This window comes from Nicotiana tomentosiformis, chromosome 2 (genome assembly GCF_000390325.3).
Source record: "Nicotiana tomentosiformis chromosome 2, ASM39032v3, whole genome shotgun sequence".
Lineage (NCBI taxonomy): Eukaryota > Viridiplantae > Streptophyta > Magnoliopsida > Solanales > Solanaceae > Nicotiana > Nicotiana tomentosiformis.
Genome location: NC_090813.1, coordinates 27,437,358 through 27,442,114, shown reverse-complemented (window position 1 = coordinate 27,442,114; position 4,757 = coordinate 27,437,358).

Sequence of the window (4,757 nt, the reverse complement as noted above, 5' to 3'; positions counted from 1 at the left end):
CAATGTGATTATATCTGGGGTTATGGCTATGGCTTGATACAGCTTGTTCAGACTTATACGGTGTGTTAGATTTAGATCTTGGAAAGAATTCTAGGTGTTAGAAATTAGGCTCCAAGTTTTGGGCTAAGTTTAAATTAATAATTTTCAGTTGTGTTATATTGTCAGGCCTATATAGAATTGGGTGACGTGAGATCACCCCCAAGTATGTGCATGGTAAGGAGGAACAGTGATTTAAAGGCTTAGGTATAACTCTTGACACGTTCGAGGACAGACGTATGTTTAAGTGGGAGAGATTGTAACAACCCGACCAGTTGTTTTGAGCATTTACACTCCTTTCAACTATTTGAAGTCTTGAATAACTTCCTACGAGGTATTATGACTTGTGTGAATTGTCGGTTTTGGTTTTAAGGTATTTCGGAGTTAGCTTGGAAGAATGAATTTCATGTTGGAAGCTTAAGTTGAAATAGTTGATCGGATATTGACATATGTGTAAACGACCCCGGGATAGAGTTTTGATGATTCCAATAGCTCCGTATGGTGATTTTGGACATAGGAGAGTGTCCGGAAAATTATTTGGAGGTCGGTAGAGGAATTAGGCTTGAAATGACGAAAGTTGCATTTTTGGAAAGTTTGACCGGGGAGTTGACTTTTTGATATCAGAGTCGGAATTCAGTTCTGAAAATTTTCATAGATCCTTTATATCATTTATGACTTGTGTGCAAAATTTGAGGTCAATCAGACTTGATTTGATGTGTTTCGGCACAAGATATAGCATTTGAATGTTCAAAGTTCATAGATTTTGATTTGAGGTGCGATTCAACGTTTTGATGTTGTTTGATGTGATTTGAGGCCTCGAGTAGGTCCGTATTATGTTATGAAACTTGTTGGTATATTTGAACGGGATCCCGAGTGGCTCAGTGAGTTTCAGGGTGAGTTTTGAGCGATGTCTGGGCATTTCGGCACTCAAATATTGTTCTCGAACCGTTGGAAAAGTAAGGACCGCACAATTTTGAGTGCGGCTGCACTTCAGAGGAAAAGTGCATACTGCAGAGGACAAGTGCGGACCGCACAATTTTGTGTGCGGACCGCACTCCACCTAGTGCGGACCACACAATTTTGTGTGCGGCCGCACTTCTAGAGATTTTCGCAAGTTCACTAGTCCGATTTCGGAAGCTTATATCTTTTGATCTACAAGGAATGTGGATATGATTCAAAAATTAAAGTTGTAGTTCTTCGTGTCTAGTTTCCAGAAAGCTAAAGAAATCATCATTCAGACATCTGTAGAGAAGGTTATAGCTAATTTACTGAAGCCTAGTAGTAGAGAGGCTACGAAGTGCGGACCGCATAATATTTGTGCAACCGCAGAAGCTAGGATGTGCGACCGCACTTGGAAATGTGCGAGCCGCACATTGGGAGGTCAGAAGGTATACTATATAACTGAGGCCTAGGGTATTATGTCATTTTCGGGACCTAGAGAGCTCGATTTGTGACGATTTCTAGTTGGTTTTCAAGAAATTCATCGGGGTAAGTGATTCTAACTCAGATTTGGTTAACATACATGAATATATCATTGTTTTCATCATGTAATCAGTATTTTGAGATGGAAATTTGGGGAAAATTGTAAAAATTTCATAAAATAAATTTTTGGGATTTGAACACCGATTTAGAGTCGGATTTTAGTGAAATTAATATGGTTGAACTCGTAATTGAATGAGTTGTCGGATTTTGTAACTTTTGTCGAGTTCCGGGACGTGGGTCCCACGGGCAATTTTTGAGTTAAATTTTGGATTTTTATGGAAAATTTTCCTTCTTCTTATGGAATTAATTCCAATAAATTTTATCGACTGAATCGAATTATTTGTGGCTAGATTCGAGGCATTTGGAGGCCAATTCACGAGGCAAAGGCTTAGCGGAATAAGAATTTCATGGTTTGAGGTAAGTAACAGTTTTACATATGGTCCTGAGGGTATGAAGCCCAGATTATTGTATTATGTGAGTATTTTGGAGGTGACACACATGCTAGGTGACGGGCGTGTAGGCGTGCACCGTGGGAATTGGGACTTGGTCCATTCCGTGAAACTAGAAAGTTGAATAAGATTGTCGTTAGCTATGTGCCCTTTCTGTGCTATAAAAATTTGACAGTGAAGCATGCTTCGGCTATGTGATGGTGCTATAAAGACCACAGAGGTCTTGTACATGTTGAATTATCTGCTAAATTGTTGTTTTGTACTCAGTCACAATTTACTTGTTTATTTTATCTCAATCTCTATTGTTCATTATTGATGCGTTGTATTATTTTTATTTGGGCTGTGTATCATGACTATTGAGAGCCCGAGAGACTGGAGAGATTTACGATTGAGTGAGGTCGAGGGCCTGATTGTGAGATATTATATAGCACGTGAGTTGTCCGTACAACACGTGAGTTGTCCGTTCGAATCCTTATATTATACTATAGCACGTGAGTTGTCCATGTAGCACGTGAGTTATCCGTGCGGATACTTATATTATACTATAGCACGTGAGTTGTCCGTGCAACACGTGAGTTATCCGTGCAAATTTAGATATTTACACCATGGCACATGAGTTGTCCGTGTAGCACGTGAGTTGTCCGTGAAGATTATAGCGCTTGGGCTGTAGGAGCCCCTCCGGAGTCTATACACCCCCAGTGAGTGCGGGTACTCATTGAGTGTGAGTGCTAAGGGCTGAGAGCCGAGTGGTTGAGCTGTTGTGACAAGTTGAGTAACTGTTGCCCTGAGAGGCTGTACTTGCTTTTCATTTGTTGTTGCACTTAGTTGCTATATGTCATTATTGTAAAATTCTCTGAAAGATTTTACATCCGGATTATATGAACTTGAACTGTATAAAACTGATTTGTCTTAACCTGCTGGAATTGATAGCATGTCTACTCTCTCCTGGAATTATTGAAAATGAACTGTAACTGTGTAGCTCGTCATTATCTTCAGTTACTTATTTATTATTGTTACTTACTGAGTTGGTTGTAGTCATACTATACCCTGCACTTCGTGTGCAGATCCAGGTGTTTTCGGACATAAAAGGTGTTGATTCTTTCGCACAGTTGATTTTTCGGAGATTCTGAGGTAGCTGTCATATTTCGCAGACCTTGCCTCTCCTTTTCCTATCTCCTTATTTACTGTATTTGGTCTCAAACTATTATGGACCGTATTTTCCAAACTTGTATTCATATTAGATGCTCATGCACTCGGTGACACCAGGTTTTGGGAGTGTTTGTATCAGTATTTGTGAGATTGTGGATTGTGTTTAAATATTATGTTTTCAAACTTAAAAGAAATTATGGTTTATTGAGATTGTCGGCTTGCCTAGTATCGAGATAGGCGCCATCACGATAGGTTAGAATTTTGGGTCGTGACATAAACAGTTTGGCACCCACCATGGGGCTAAGGATAATAATGGCTATTTGATACTAATCTCTATATCACACACTACTTTACGCTTGTTCTTTGAAGTGTCTCTAATTTCAGGTAAAAGCTCAAAATGTCAAACTCCCAGTCAGCACTTCTACATGTTGGCGATGAGTTTAGTCATCACGGCGAAAATAACAACATAGTGCCCAGTGGCGAGGTACCACCTGTTGATCCTATCAGAATTCCGGTCGCTGATCCGATTGACGCCCACTCGCATGTGGTCATCGACGTAAATCTGCCTACTAAATCCGAGAATAGCATCTGTGGTGAAGCCCGATCAGCATCTCGAAATACACAAGACATTGGAGGGGACGAGATCAATTTGCAGGTGATCTTCGAAATGTTGCAGGCTCAACAAGCGGCGATAGCACAGTTACAGAACCAAAGCCACACGTCGAGCAGAATTGAACTCAATCCATCATGGGAAATCATCCGCATAAATGAACCGGTCGCAGAGAGGCCAACTGAAAATGAATCGGGGACCAACCCCGAGATAATAAAGATGCTTTAGGAAGTGACAAAACGGGTAGAATCGGGAGAGAGGAAAATCGAAGCTAATGATAAAAAGGTAAAAACCTACAATTCCAGGGTCGACCAAATCCCAGGAGCACCGCCGATATTAAAAGTCCTGGATTCAAAGAAGTTCATTCATAAACCTTTTCCTCCGAGCGCGGCTCCAAAGACGATCCCTAAGAAGTTCCGCATGCCCGAGATTCCTAAGTACAACGGAACGACCGACCCAAATGAACATGTGACCTCCTATACATATGCCATTAAAGGGAATGACTTGGAGTATGATGAGATCGAGTCTGTCTTGTTGAAAACGTTCGGGGAGACCCTGTCAAAAGGATCTATGATATGGTATCATAACTTACCTCCTAATTTCATTGACTCGTTTGCTATGCTTGCAGATTCCTTTGTAAAAGCACATGCCAGGTCTATCAAGTTTGAGACCAGGGAGTCAGACCTTTTAAAAGTAAAACAGAAGGATAATGAGATGCTGAGAGAGTTTGTGTCCCGGTTTCAAATGGAACGAATGGACCTACCTCCGGTTGCTGATGATTGGGCCGTTCAGGCTTTCACCCAAGGACTCAACATTCGAAGCTCGTTGGCTTCACAACAGTTGAAACAAAACTTGGTAGAATATCCGGCTGCCACTTGGGCTGATGTCCATAACCGGTATCAATCAAAAATTAGGGTAAAAAATGATCAGCTTGGGGCCCCTTCCGGGTCCGTGTATCTCGTCAGAACCATCGATAGAGTCAAGAGAGACATAGATCGTGAACCGAGATCAAACAGGGATCGGTATCAGCA